The sequence below is a fragment of the Dipodomys merriami genome, unplaced genomic scaffold, assembly GCF_024711535.1.
Source record: "Dipodomys merriami isolate MVZ:Mamm:240054 unplaced genomic scaffold, mDipMer1.0.p SCAF_181, whole genome shotgun sequence".
Lineage (NCBI taxonomy): Eukaryota > Metazoa > Chordata > Mammalia > Rodentia > Heteromyidae > Dipodomys > Dipodomys merriami.
In genome coordinates this window covers 1873133-1889665 of record NW_027203171.1, presented here as the reverse complement: position 1 = coordinate 1889665, position 16533 = coordinate 1873133, and the positions used below count along the sequence as shown (strand labels likewise).

The 16533-nt window shown below is 36.3% G+C and overlaps 1 pseudogene; it reads left to right on the top strand.

Moving 5' to 3' along the window:
* The first annotated feature begins 12874 nt into the window (after positions 1-12874).
* LOC138830053 (U6 spliceosomal RNA) lies at positions 12875-12974 on the top strand (annotated as a pseudogene).
* Positions 12975-16533: the final 3559 nt, after the last annotated feature.

Here is a 16533-nt window from a genome sequence, read left to right as displayed (position 1 = left end):
TATTGCCATATACAAGGTAGCAGGTAACAAAGAGTGAGCTCAAATGTGAGTTACACTTTGGCATTACGTTGTTGCAGTAAAGCTTGTAGTTGTTTAAATAGTTGGTTTAGCTGGGGTTTAGATGAATGTGTAATTCCAGTTATATTAGTCACAACTCCTACAGCATAGGCAGAATCAGTAACAATATTAATATCTCCCACAAAATCTTATAACATCTCAATAATAGCAAAAAGTTCATTTTGTTGAACTGATGCTTAAGTAGTTGTTTGTACCCAATATTTATTTGTTGTCCAATAGCACTTTTTGTTTTGGAGCCATCTGTAAAAACGGTAAGAGCAGTGGAAATAGGTACCTTGGTAATTATATTATTAATGACAAGTTGTTGTTTATGCAAGCAATCCCACAATCTACCTATGAGAAAATGATAGGAATATTGCCCAGTAAAATTTACTAATGCTATTTGTAGCGTTTCAGACAGGTTTAACAAATATTTTAGTTGGACTTTTGGCAAAGGAAAGATAATTTCAAATAAATCATACCACGATAGGGTAAATACCCGTTGCCTGGCCTGTTGAATAATAATTGCCAACTGTTGTTGATAAGGAATAATATTTTTTGTAAATCTATGCTGCGTATAAATCCATTCTAATGGTATCTCATTTTGTCGTATAATTCTTGTTGGGTATTTCCATGTATCTAAAATACATAAATTTATAAGTTGATTTAGCGTTACTCGATGTAAAAACATTTTTTTAATTCTCTTTTCTACAAATTGTACTTCTCTTTCAGCTTCCTTTGTTAAAGTTCTTTTGCTATGTAAATCAGGCTCCAATTGTAACAATGAAAGCAAATTATGTAATTGGTAAGTAGGAATTCCTAAGGCCGGTCGCATGCAAATAATATCTCCTATTAACTTTTGAAAATCATTTAACGTATGTAATTGATCACGTCGTAAAGATATTTTTTGAGGTGTCACTGTTTGTCTACAAACAACATATCCTGATGGAGACACAGAATTCCATTGTGTATATATACCACATTTTCTTGATCCATTCATCTACTGAGGGGCATCTGGGTTGGTTCCAGATCTTAGGTATGGTAAATAATGCTGCAATAAACATAGTTGTGCTGGTAGCTTTAATGTGGTCTTATTTGTAAACATTTGGGTAAATGTCCAAAAGTGGGATTGCTGAGTCATAGGGGAGCTCGATGTGGAGTCTTTTGAAGAAACTCCATACTACTTTCCAAAGTGGTTGAACAAGTTTACACTCCCACCAACAATGAAGTAAGGCTACCTTCTGTCCACATCCCCTCCAGCATCTGTTGTTATTAGAGTTCTTGATTTTAGCCATTCTAACTGGGGTGAGGTGGTATCTCAAAGTTGTTTGGATTTGCATTTCTTTTATGGCTAGGCAGGTTGAGCATTTCTTCATGTGCCTATTGGCCATCCTTCTTTCTTCTTCAGACAAGTTTCTCTTTAAGTAATTAGCCCACTTATTTATTGGGCAGTTGTTTCTTTGAGCATTTGTTGTTGAGGGGTTTAATTTTTCGAGTTCCAAGTATATTTTAGATATTAGACCCTTATCCATTGTATGGCTAGTGAAGATCTTCTCCCAATCCGTGGGCTTTCTATTGATCTTGCTAACTATGTCCTTTGCCATGCAGAAGCTCTGCAACTTCATGCAATCCCATTTGTCCAACCATTCTTTGATTTTTTGTGTTTCCAGGTCTCTATTAAGAAAATTTCGGCCTGCACCAAGGAGACCTAGGGTTTCTCCTATTCCATCCTGTAATGTTTTCAGAATGTCTGCTTTGACTCCGAGGTCTTTTATCAATTTGGAGTTGATTCAATGTATGGTGATATACAAGGATCTAGCTTTAGTTTTCTACATGTAGTTAATCAATTTTTCCAGCACCATTTACTGAAGAGGCTGTCTTTCTTCCATTTTATTTTTTGAGCTCTCTTATCAAAGATTAGATGGTTGTATGTCTGTAGGTTCATTTATGGGTTTTCAATTCTATTCCATTGGTCCTGAGGTCTATTCTTGTGCCAGTACTAAGCTGTTTTGATTATTATGGCTTTATAGTAGAGTTTGAAATTTGGTATTGATATTCCTCCAGCAGTGTTCTTTCCGTTGAGGAGCATTTTTGCTATTCTGGGTCATTTATTGTACCATATGAATTTTTGGATTTCCTCTTCTATTTCCTTGAAGAATGACGTTGGAATTTTGATAGGTATCGCATTGAATTTGTAGATAGCCTTGGGAAATATTGTCATTATCAGGATGTTAATCTTTCCAATCCAGGAGCATGGAGGATGACATTGCCCCATTTGTTAGGATATGGAAAGACTTGGAAAAATATTATATTCAGTGAAGTAAGCCAAGCCCAAAGAAACATACGTCCCATGATTTCGCTTATTTGCAATATCTAGTATATGTATGAGTCAAGCAGAAAAGGTCAGATAAGGTGATGTTAGAAAATGAATCCTAAGCTATGTATTTAAATGTTTTTTTTTTCTTTCATGCATTTGTTTCTAACGCATTTATAAGATTATTTCTTTGTTGCTTTGTATGTCCCTTACCCACTGTATAACCCCTGCTTTCACACTATTTGATGTCGGTATAATTTGTGGAGGGGAAGGGGAAAAACCAGTCATTTAAATAAGGATACAGGTGGACTTGTTGCAACAATGAGAAGTACAAGTTGTCATGTCGAAAACGAACTTTACAGCTTGAGGGGGGTGGATTTGGTGGGGGAGAAGGAAAATGGAAAGGGATGGGAAGGGTAAACTAAGAGGCTACAATGCTTGATAAGAAATGTACTCACTCTCTTGCCCATGTAATTGCAACCCCTCTGTACCGCATTTTCAAAATAAAAAAAAACAAAAAAACAAAAATAAATCCTAAATATTTTACCTCCATATCTTTTTGTATTTTTTCAGGTGCTATTATTAATCCAAAATCTATAAATCTATAAATATGGAGGGTAAACACTGTAACACCATGTCTAATTCTGTCACATTTGATCCTGCAAATAAAATATCATCCATATAATGAAAAATATAAATGTGAGGCCATTTTTGTCACAGGTTTTAAGGCCTTATCAACATATCTGATACATAGTTGGAGAATTCATCATTCCTTGAGGCAACACCTTCCATTGGAAGTGCTGATGAGGGGTTTGATGATTTATTTGTGGTAAAGAAAAGGAAAATCTTTTATTATCTTTTAAATGTACAGGAATGGTAGAAAAGCAATCTTGTAAATCTATTACTACTATTGGCCAACTTTTAGGAAGCATGGCAGGCGACGGTATACCAGGTTGAAAAGCCCCCATAGGGTACATGGATGCTTTACCTCCTTGTAAATCAGTCCGCAATCTTCATTTCCCTGACTTCTTTTTAATATCAAATATTGTAAAATTCCATGGTGACATAGACGGCTCAATATGTCCTTTGGTTAACTGTTCTTCCACTAATTGATGAGTTGCTTCTAATTTTTCTTTAGATAAAGGACATTGTTGAATCCAAAGAAGTTCCTCAGATTTCCATAATATCTCTATGGGCTCCATCTAAAAATGTTAAAATTCAATATGAGCTCCCCATTGTTCCAGTACATCTCTACCAATTATATTAACTTGAACTTCCATAATATAAGGTTTAAGGACAGCTGTCTGCCCGTCTTCTGATGTTATAATAACATACGACACTGAGAGCTAGAAAAGAGCAGCGAGAGAGCGCCTCTGGGCCTGGGCTAGGCTTTATTGATATCTGGCAACTAGGTAGAGAAGTCAGGTGACAAAGGCAAGAATATAAATTCCTGTTCAGTTAATAAGTAGACAGGTATAGACATTGGATGGGCAGGCTTCTTACTTCCACTGACCTCCTGGCTCAGGATAATTTTGAAAGGGCAGGCACAAAGTAGCTGATGTGTCATCTCCTCTTACTCCTCTCCATGTTCCCTTGTTCCCCAGACTGGCTGTGTCTAGGTGCTCATTGCTGGGATGGCTTGTCCCAGTTGGTATTCAAGGAGGTTTGAACTCAAGGGCTGGGCATGGTCTGTGAGCACTTATTCTCAAGGCTAGTACTCTACAACTTTGAGTTAAAATAGCACTTCCAGTGTTTGGCTGCTTAGAGGTAAGAGTCTTGAGCCATGCTTGCAGCCTGGCTCTTTGCAGGTTAGTTGGGAGATGGAGTCTTAGGGATTTTTCAGCCCGGGCTGTCTTTGAACTGCAGTCTTTGCCACAAAACCCCTTTATTATTTCCAATTAAAGCAACAAGGAGATCAAGTAGAATAAGTAGAGCTTACCCGGTTCTTATCAAGAATTGACCAACAAATATTCTGAAATGACAGAACTCATTAGCTGTGATGAGAATTTCAGCACAGATATGCCTAGTATTTTAGAACCATGTAGTCAGTAAAATACACAACACAAAACAAAAAGGCTTATCAAGAATTGCCAACAAATATTCTGAAAAGACAAAACTCATTATATGTGATGAGAATTTTACCACAGATATGACCAGTATTTTAAAACCATGTAGTCAGTAGAATACACAACACAAAACAAAAAAGGCAAAACTCAAAACCTAAAATTTTGACAACAATGTTTAGACATCTTTGCTAGCAAAGCACATCACATGGTTGGGCCTCAGTTACCAGGGCCTGTGAAAAAAGCAAATTGTTAGCAAGGCACCTTACAATAGCAGAATGGAATAGTAAGTTTGGTGGAAGGTTTAGGGCCAGATGGGGCCAAATCCTTAAGCCACCATGTGGCCAAGATGGTGAATTTCTGAAAAAAAAAAAACAAAATGCAAAGACACCCTGAACAAATAGACCAAGACTACAATTGGCTAGCCTTTGAGAGAGAACCTAGAAGAGGTCCCTGGGACCCAGCCTGCATCTCACTCTTCAGGGCACAAGCCAAAATGTAGAAAAAAGAAAGGGAGAGATAGGGAAAGTTGACATGAATGGCCGAGAGAGAACAAAGAGAGCCTGAAAATAAACAGAATTCTGACCATTTACCATTGCAGTAGCAAAAACTGTCTACATCTGAGAATGGCATAAAAATGAGGCGCTCTAGCTTTCCAGGGAGCACAGGAGACATTTCAATGGGGTTTCACGGCTCAGGCATGATTTGCAGCACCCCATTAATGAGTAGGAGAGTCAGTCAGGTGAGTGAAGGAGAGCTGACGAGGCAGAAGTGGCGTCCCAACTTCCCCCAGAGCCCTCTAGAGAGAGCAACAGAGAATCATAGAGTAGCGTCACTCACCACAGTAGAGAAGTGGTGTGGACGTGGATGTGAAGGCCAGCAATTGTATCAATGCGCTGTGTCTTCAGCAGACAGATGGGTTCGCAAAAGGCCATCAGAACTGCGGGTATTCCTCAGAGCAAACAGGGAAAAACAAACAGAAAAAGTAAAAAGAGGGGAAAAAAAAACAGAGAAATCCCAACTATCCTGACTTTAAGCCCTTTATCCAAGTCATGCCACCATTTATGTTAGGTTTTTAAAAAAAGGTAGCTGAGTAAGAATAGCACCATGCACGTGGTATTTAGGTAAGGGGTAGATTTATTCAGTAGACCCGCTGGGACCAGGCAAGGTTGGCACTCCACATGGCTCGGAAAGGCCTAGGAAAGAGAGACCTGGGAAAGAGAGAGGAAAGAAAGAGAAGAGAGAGAGCTTGGAAAGAGCAGTGAGAGAGTAGAGAGAGCTAGAAAAGAACACTGGGAGAGCAGAGAGAGAACAGAGAGGTAGAAAAGAACAGTGAGAACAGAGAGAGAGAGCAGAGAGCTAGGAAAGAACAGTGAGAGAGCTAGAAAAGAGCAGCGGGAGAGTGCCTCTGGGCCTGGGTTAGGCCTTATCTAGGGTATGGTCAGAGGAGGTGTGGCCACATCAAATTCAGATGTGACCTCAGTGGATGCAGATGTGACCTCTTCCAGGTGTCCCAGTTGCCTAGGTAGTGCAGGTACTGTGTGGAGACTTTGCTGCAAGGAGGGTGGAGTTTTCTCGCCATCCTGGAGCTGACCTTACAAGGACCATACACCATCACTGCCTTCTTAAGTTTACCAATATCATCAACAGCAGCACCTTCATATCTGGCTGGTTGAGATATACCATTCATAGGGGGTGGTCGAATTACAGGATAAGAAAAAAATAGGCATTTCATCATCAAACTCATGGTCTGAGCCCTCTGTTTTGTGAGGGAGTAATGCTGTAAAAATTGCATCGGCAAGTGAAGGAGCCGAAGGCTGCTTTACTTTCACATTTTCAGGTTGTCCTTTCACTCTGCTAATTTCCAACTCCATATGTTGTAATTTTGATAAAATCAATTCCATTTGCTCAGACATTTTATTTACACTTTCAGTTTGTTCCTTTTCAGCCTTTTTTACTTGTTTTTTCTCTGTTAATTGCAATGCATCCTATCTATTGTGTCCTCAACCTCAGATTCCAATTGTAAACCTACAATAGAAGGCGTGGCCTCTTTCTTTAAGTCTGCTATTAATCTTTCCTCATTCAAAGCTTTAAAAAGGGTATGTAAAATAGCCCAAATGGACCAAAATCTAAAAGGAATCATTTCCCCTTCTCGAACAGCTCTTTCTACATTATTCTTTACTCATTTCCAATTATCAACATCTAATGTTCCTTCATCGGGGAACCAAGGATTCCATTCCCTAACTACATTAATACACATTTCTATGTCAGAAGAAGAAATATTTAGACCAAAAGCAGCAAGTAAATGTTTAAGCATATGTAAGTACGGAGTAGATTTAACTTGTCCTATCACCCTGTAATTAAAAGTACTTACCTGAATATCCATTCCTGAATTCAACAATGAAGGGTCCCTGTTTGGGTGCCAGTTGTATCATCTAGTGCCTTGGGGTCCCTGGGTAAGGGTAAAGAAATCGCCAGGACACTGGGGATGCAGAGTGCATACAGCAATTGCCACTGCATGGTATGCTTTATTGTTAGTGGGTATTTAAAGACAAGCAAGCATGATTTTTGACAATATTTGGTCAGAAGACATTAACACAAAAATTTCAACAGATACATGCCTTGGTATATTATTATTTTTGGGGGGTCTGATCATGGGGCCTTAACTCTGGGCCTGGGCGCTGTCCCTCAGCTCTTCAGCTCAAGGCTAGAGCTCTACCAGTGGAGCGACATCACCATTTCCGGCTTTTTTCTTTTTGCTTATGTGGTGCTGAGGAATCGAATGTAGGGCCTCAAGCATGCAAGGCAAGCACTCTACCAGTGAGCCACCTTCCCAGCCCTGTCTTGGTATATTATTATCTAAACTATTTTAGAGCAAGCTCAAACCACTTCTCCAATCTCAGGAAAATGCTTGACCAGCTGTTCAACTATGCTTAAGCAATCAGAAGAGCTACTTCCTCAGCTCCCAGGAGTCTGTGGCATGTATTTTGAGATAGGGAGAGAGAACATTTTCCCTCTCTAGCCCGGCATACCAAGAGCTTTCCTAATACTCAAACACAGTCCTCAGATAATCCTGAGGCCGGAGCCTGCATCATTCTGCCCCTTCAACATAGACCCTGAGTCTTCACAGGCTTTTAACTGTAATCTTACAATCTTAGCATCCTGATTATCTATGATATTTAAAAAAGTATAAATATAAATAATATTTCCAAGAATACCAGTGGAGGAAAAATGATGCAACCCAGTTTGTAGTGTTGTTATTTTCAGAACACGGAGGGCATCACATTAGCAGAGATGCAGTGTATTTTCAGAATGGAGATAATCTATTCTTGATGTGAATTAAGGGAATTTTGAGATGCCCCCTACAAATTGGAAACTGGTGGGCTAGGATGACTTTATGACCTAAATCTTGTGATTGACGGTCATGAAATAATAGCTTAATCTGATAAACAACTGATTACTCTTGAAGAATTAATTATAACATGTTTCATAGTTTTATCCTTTATCAGAATGTGGCTCTTTTTCTGTTCACTTCTCAGTCTGTAACACCCCATTGGAAAATGCATCTATTGCAGAATTACGTAACATGCAAAAAGGTATATTGTGAATCTCTCAGGTATGGAATATTCAGAATTTGAAAATGAGTAGTTATTAGTCATAGGAATTTTGAAGAACACATACATTCTGTCCTCTTAACAACTTATTTACTTTTAAAAGTTATGGGTTTCCATAGAATTAAACTGTTTTCTGTTTTAGTATAAGAAAGTACTAAATTTATTCTATTTCCAAAATATTGGCAAGTAAATTGTGAAAAAATTGTCTAGTTGGATATCATTCAAGTTGATGACCCTCTGATAAAGAAGAGGTAATTAATTCAAATTAGATGCCAAATAATACTGATTTTTAAAAAGTTACTACAAAAAGAATAATATTTACTATATCAAAACAGTGAAATTTTATTTCATCAGCTTATTTTTTAAATTTAATTTTAATGTGAAAGTGATGTGCACTGGGGTTACAGCCATTGGAAGGTACCGAATACATAACTTTTCAAACTTGTTATCCCCTCTCTCATTTTTCTCACAGTTTTTCCTTCATCACAATACCCCTCAGACGTTGTAATGTCCATTTCCAACTTATTGTTTTGTGAAAATTGCTATTTCATTGGTTTGCTCTTTTTCCTTTGCCTCACCATTTTTTTTGTTCCTGTTCCCTTCCCTAATTAAGGTAAATGTATACAAAATACACAGGGTACCAAAATCAAACACAGCAGAGGATAAACCATAGGGGAAAATCTCAAAGAAAATAAAAATCACATAGTACATCAAAAACAACAACCGCAAATAAATATTTCTCTTTCCATATCTTGGAGTTCATTTTGCTCAGTATCAGCTTATATGGTCATATATATGCATAACAAAGGCACTGGAAAATAGTAGTTTCATGGATACTATATCATGAAAACAACATGTTAACTCTTTTTGATGGTAAAAGCGGGATTATGATTGGTGAATTCATGATTCTGATAAAGGAATTTCAAAAGAGCTTTAAAATTTATGACAGGTAAATTTTAATTGTTCCAACTTTTTAACAACTTAGCCTATTAAGAGCATTTAAAATTGTTTGGGAAAATAGGCTTTCATGCAAAGAAATCCGTGGAGACTTAGCTGAGAGGGAGCAATGTGGGTGAATATGGCTCATTTCCACAGTAAACAAACAAGCCTCACAAACCTTGCTGTAAATCCTGTAGATTCCCTTGAGAATTGTCCTTACCCAGGAAATATACTCTCACTGTGTGAAACAAGGTTGCAATGGAATTTAAATTCAAAGTTCTTTTGAAAAAAGACATCAAAATTTGTGAATTGACATTTAATTACTAAACAGCAATTCTTTGAAAAAGAAGGGAAGATGTAATTCAAAATCACTTGATTTAAATAAAAGTATGAGGAAAGAGTAGTGAAGAAAGATGAGAAAAACCATAGAGGAATGTTCTCTCTCCAGTGGTATAATGGGTTCTTGACCTTGTTTCTTCCATTCTATCTTCACAAGCTTCGATTCCTCAGCATCACATAAGCAAAAAGAAAATAGCCGGGAGTGGAGCTGTGGCTCAAGTGGTAGATCATTAGCCTTGAGCTGAAGAGCTGAGGGACAGCGCCCAGGCCCAGAGTTCAGGCCCCACGACTGGACCCACCCTTAAAAAAAAGAATACTCACAGAAGAAAATATTTGCAGTAGATATAGATGATTTATAACATTTGACAATCTATTTAAATCTGTTCAAAATTCTCCCATACCCCAAGCTGCCCTCTTTGAACAGTTTGTTTGCTTTTCCCATGACTGCCCTTCATTAACTGCTTAAAATTTTGTGAGCTCTTATACATACTCTCTAGGGATTGCTGTTTGGTTGTGATTTTTGTGTGTTTTTGTTTGTAGTTGTGTTTTTAACTGAATTTCAAAAGGTTGTGCATTTGTGTAACAATTAAATATTTCCACCTAATTGTCCAGTGCTCCTGGATCAGAGTCACTCCTTCTATGATTCTCAACCAACCCTATCTCCAAGATTTATTGCAGATTTAGGACTTCCTTTATTACATGTGTACATTGAGTATTCTAGCTGTACTTGCCCCTTGTTCCATTTTTCATTCATTTTATGTCTTTACTATTATTCCTTTCTGGTTTCAACTTCCTGATAGTCGTTCTGTTAAACTGTCTGTTAATACTTTGAAAGGTTTATATACATTCCATGGAGTTTCAATCCCACATATACTTGAAATGATGTCAGCTTATATTTCCATAATTCATTCATCTGCAATAACAATTTGCAAGACGGGAGACGTGAAGCACCTAGACATGATTTTATTCTCATCGTTTTGGAAGATTAATCTTTAGTCAACAAGAAAGTTTAAAAATCACTTAGAATTTATAGCTAACTATCAGTTTTTATAAATCGCTTTGTACAATGGTGTGTGATTATTTTATTGTACATGGGATGATATTTTCTACTACCTATAAGTTTTGGAAAAAGAAGAAAACTAAAATTTATTACTGTAAAGGAATATGATAGCAATAGAAGACAGATTTTATGTTTGTCACATCTCTGATCAGTACCCATATTCAAGACTTAAAGTCATATTTCTTACTATGTTAGACAGATACGGAAAATATATGATAAGGCAACACATGATAAGGCAACTATTAGTGACTTTTTAAAATGTACCTTTTTTATGATGAAATTTACTTTATTAGCTAATATTTGGGTTTGAATTATGGGAGGCTGATGTATTTAACACATTTCTGGAAGGCACCTACTGAACATTGCAAATGGTGAGAGATACTATTTCTACACTTTAATGAATGGTTGAACTTATTTGGCATTAGTGCTGGGTAAACAAATCAACTCTATTGTAACTTGATTCCTACACTTGAAAAACTTAATGTCACTATCATCTACTTGTCAAGTGTTATTTTGGTGAATATGATTTTAAAAAGTTTATTTGAAAAGGAATATACTTTCAAGAGATTAAATGTAGGTTACCATTGGTTTGAGAATGACAGCATTTTTAGACTACAGAACCAAGTTTTACTGAAGTACCAGTGTTTTGAAGTACTAAGGGTCTTCTCAATTAATGTTTTTTGAAATTATATTTGAACTCTAAGTCAAGTTTTCCTAGCCTTGGTAGAACAATTATGGATCTAACATTCAGGAATTATTTTTTGGCCTACTTATGCTGGACTGAAATCTTCCATTCATCATTAGGAGAGGCGTATTAAAAATAATCTTGTGACATTTGGGATTTTGTTTACTCATATGGCCTGGTCATCTGTAAATTGAAAGTTTGAACTACAGTACTTTCTGTCATATCTTGTGAGCTCATCTTTCATTTTAAGTTGCCTTACATTTCACAATTGCTTACTGCTAATTCCTGCAAGGAATTGGGGCACTGAAATATTATAGGAAATAAGAAATTGAGATGGGTCTTCAATTACTTTCTCTTAGCATGTTGCATGGGCCAGGGTGAGAAGGTTTGCCCATGTTATCTGATGATGCAGGTAACTGGGACCTGATATCCTCAGACCCATGGGTACTGCAGAAGAATAATAGCTTTTAGGCATCACATCAGCCAAATTTGTGTATAATCAGTAAGAACGCTTCAGAAATATGGAAAAAAACTTTGGGACTAACGAGTTAACACAATAAACATATCAGCAGTGTAACATCTCTTCTAGCTTAGAGGAAAACAATACTGCTTTTTTTTTTTACTATGTGAATTCAGAAGACCAAGAACACTTAGAAGGTATCACAAGTTTATATCGAAGACATTGCATTGATACGTTTTATATTCTAATATATATTGTAAACCTAATTATTTATGTTCCAATCTATTTATGGGAATAATTTTCAATTTATTTGTCAAATTATCAATGAATTCTAGTAAGATTCACTGTGTGAAATTTAAGATCAGCAAATATAAATATAAAATATATAAGTATATATAATATAAGACATTGTTAAGCAATGTTCCGTTGTGGTTAGGGTATCAAAGGCAACTCTGTTTTAAAGTATTATTCCATTATCTCTACCTCAGTTTTTGGTAGAGTTAGACCTAAAACTTTACCATTTGTAAATTTACAGCCTGGAGGCAAGAGGAAACACTTTGATTAAAACATTACCAATTTAAGGCCTAATATCGAGGAAAAACATATGGACTTCTCCAGGAGCTATGGAAATATTTGGTGATAGAAAGTCACTAGTATAAGTTCCTGCCTGGTTGGATGGTAGACAGGCCAGGATATTAGGTAAACATGAATATGAACATTTTTTCACCTTCTTGGCTTTAGCTACTTTTGAAATAATAGGAATAATTAACAATTATATTTTGATAAAATACCTTCTATTCTCAACAATTAGGTCTGAAGTGTTCATCTCTCTATGAACCCTTGTAACTAAGATTAGTTTTGTTCCAGTAAGACAATCTATGCTGTCAGGGTAAGATATTCTGGTTGGTCTGTTCCTACATGGAAGAAGGGTAATGGGTCAGAAAGACATTTGTACCACTGAGACCTCATTTAGGAAATTTTAACCTGCAGAAGTTTAGAAGTAGCTTTTAAGCAAGGCTTACTTTGAATCCATTAGCTCCACAAAGCTAACTCAGTTGATAAATAAGTACTTGAAAAGCCATTACCTTTGGACTTAGCTATAAAGGCTTCAAAATATGGTCAAATTTAAAATGAAAACGACAAAATAGTCATTGACAAAAAATGGCAAATGTGAGCAATCGACCAAACAATATAAATTTTTTTCACTATACATAGAAATTTATAGAAATAAGATCAATAGCATATTTAGGAACAATAAAGGTTCCTTGTTACAAATAGGCAACCAAGGATATATGCCTGTATAAAGGTTACATTGTTAACTACTTAAATTAAGAGGATACTCCATGCTTCAGCAGCAAGTCTACACAAATTACAACAATACAGAGATTAACATAGCACTTGCACAGGGATGGTATGAAAATTTGTGAATTATTCCATATTTTTCATTCTTAAAATGCAAGAAATGGAAAACAGTTTTGAAAAAGTTGATTACAAAAATACAAGCGTAACAAAACCTGTAATTCACAGAATTAAAGGTTAGTTTGACATCAGTGTATTAAACCTTCACATTCAAAGGCCCTTTACAAAATTTGAAATTAGATAACATTATCTTTTTATCCCAAAGAAATAAAATAATATAAGGACTTAGGAAAAAGGAATCTTAAACTTTTCCTATATGGAATGTAATCTGAAAGGACACATTTATTAATGAACCTATATATTATAAAACAATGTAGACTTCAAAGTATTATATCTAGAAGACAATGAAATAGATTATGGACTTTATACAAACATAGATACTTTTTTTCAGACAAGCACCAGGAATATCTTTAATTTCTATACTATTCTTTTCAACAGATAAGATAAAATTAAAAAAATCACAAACTCTGCAGAAATCATTATAAATGCATACAAACAACTCTTGAATACATTTTGACATCAAAGTCAGGCAATTCACGTGGAAGAATACCATGGAATCCATAAATTTTTAAATTAAGATATTGCTGTTGTTTTCTATTATGAAAATATTTTGTTGGGCCACAAAGGATGGACTGGCACTTTTGAAATTTAAGAAACTTAACCAAACCATTACTACGTAGAATAACAATTTGTACAGCCTTCCACAACTTTAAATAGGTAGTGATACATATTTGTGCTTTTGGCAATATCAAATGCAATTTCTTCCAAGTTGTTCTTCAATCCCGGTTTGATATCATGTTTCAACAGAAGGAGATACAGTGTTTCTTTGCTATTTCTATCCCAAGAAACAATATTTAAGGGGGTCAAGAGGCCCTTAGTTTGGGGATTGGTATCTGCATCATGATTAAGTACGAAAGAATCAATTCTGGTATTATTCCACATATACTCACTGTGCAGTGGTGCCAAGCCATTCAGAATTCTTGCATGAATATCTGCCTTGAGCTACCAACTCATGGACAATGTCTAAATGTCCACTCTAGGCTTCCCGATGAAGAGGGATATACTTACCTCATTTCTAGTATACATATGAGTGGCCTTTTTGGCAAGTAGTCTCGGCACTGTAGTAAGCCGATTAATTTCAGCATCCCAAAGAAGAAATTTGCATGGATTCTTCTCCATTATTTTCTTGCAATTGATACCTTCCTCACGTTTTCATCTTGTTCCTTGTCTTCATCAGAATTGCCTAACCAGAGACTTTGAGTACCAGTGGGAATGAGGTTTCCATGTATTTCCCCAATAGTTCACGTTGGTTGAAATGGTCAGAAAAATCCGGTGAATTTTCTGCATGTTTTTTCACCATGATTTATTTTCTCTTTTTCCATTTTTCCTATTTTAAATAATTCTCACTGGAGAGTAGTGAATTGATAGAGAGCAGAGGAAAGATTTTCCTCCGTATTCAAATGCACAGACTGAAAATGAGGGCCAGTGGTGTCTTCATGTGCAGCTTATTCTAGGAAGGAGAAAATAAGAAACAAAGCCTACTACATAAATGATTTGGGAAATACCAAGATATAGTGTAAGAGAAATTACTATTCAATATATGAGCTTTAACAGCTTTCTAATAGATCCATTATTTATTGGTAACCAACATTAGAAAAAAATGTATAATTCAGTAGTAAAATAGAAGTCCTTTGTATGACTACCTAAATTCTTGTTTTTTTAAAAACACTTGTTTCCATCTAAAAAAGTAGGCCTGGGCTGGGAAGGTGGCTCAGTGGTAGAGCACTTGCCTTGCATGCCAGAGGGCCTGGGTTCGATTCCTCAGCACCACATAAGCAAAAAGAAAAAAGTCGGAAGTGGCGGTGTGGCTCAAGTGGTAGAGCGCTAGCCTTGAGCTGAAGAGCTGAGGGACAATGCCCAGGCCAGAGTTCAGGCCCCAAGACCGGACTAAAAAAAAAAAAAAAGTAGGCCTATCTATTTTCTTCAGGTGATTTTGATGATTGAAGATGCTTAATGAGGAGACCACATGTATTAGTAGTCCTTTGATATCAATTAAATTTCATGTTTTCTTCTTGGAGAATATAATGATCAAAGCAATAGTTCAGAATCAGCAAACAATAGTTCAGCATCATGCTTTCAGTGCAAGTGGATCTCCAGTAAGTAATCCTCTGTACCATTTTCCACAAAGTTTTGTCACACATACAATCTGTCTGCCTTCTCTAGCTGCTTTCCTAGCCTGGACCTTTCCTTTCATTGTGCAGGAAAAGTGTGATTCAACTGATTTCAGTCAGATCTGTTCCAAGAATTATCAAGGATTTAGATTCTTTTTTTAAAAAATTAGTTGTGGGGCCTGTACTCTGGGCTTGGGCACCGTCCTTGAGCTCTTCAAATCAAGGCAAGTGCTCTACCACATGAGCCACAGAACCACTTCTGTTGTTCTGTTTATGTGTGCTGATTTGGGAAATGATAGAGCAGAAAGTGAAATGATGCAACCAAAAATATACAAGCAAAATAAATTAGCATAATTTGGAGCAACCATATTGTCTATGAGAATCACAAAAGAGAGAGAGGAAGAGAGATACAGATGTGCAATGACCTAGCTAGCCAAAAATTCCATTCTTCTGATCCATTTACAAAGCAAACAATTTTATTTTTTATTTGTTAAAAGAGATGGAAATAGAATTTATGTATTTACTTGAAATTAGTAAATACATTTTTAGTAGCATACATAAAGAGACATAGCTTTGACCAAATTACAAACAAGAATCTTAATCCTTTGGCTTCGAAAATGGCTCAGTGGTAGAGTGTTTTTCTTGCCGCTTACTACAGTGTGGAGACTACATTCCAAAAAGGCCTCTCCTATGAATACTAGGGATGACGATGAGTATACCCCTCTTCATCGGGAGGCCTAGAGTGGACACTTAGACATTATCAATGAGATGGTAGCTCAAGGCAGATATTCACGCAATTACTGTGAATGTCTGGACACCCCTGCACAGTGCTTATATGTGAAACATATTGCAACAGTACAGACACACACACACACACACACACACATCATCATCATCATCATCATCATCAGATTTCTTCTTAATTATTTTTTGTGTGTGGTCTTAAGAAGAAAGGTACATTACTAACTTGAATTTCTGACAGAAAAATATAATCACTATAGATCTTGCTTCTATACTCTCAATATTAAATTGCTATCTAAGTATGTGCAATAGATAAGTATAGGAAAAAGTAGGATCCACACTGGTGGCTCATGTCTTTATTCCTAACTAATCAGAAAGATGAAATCTGATGATTGTGGTTTGAAACCAGACCAAGGAAAAAAGTCCATTAGATTCTGGTTTGAAAGTAACCAGCAAAAGCTAGAAATGGAGCTGTGGTACAAGCAAAAAAATGCTAGACTTGAGAAAACTAAAACAAAAACATAACAAATTCTGGGACAGAGCTAGGCCCTGAGTTCAAGATCTAGTATTAGTATTTAACTAAAGAAGGAATGAATTAGTTAAAGAATTACCTAAAATAAATTAAGTGGTAACATGTGGAGGGGCAGATGAAATGTAACTTCAATGGTGAC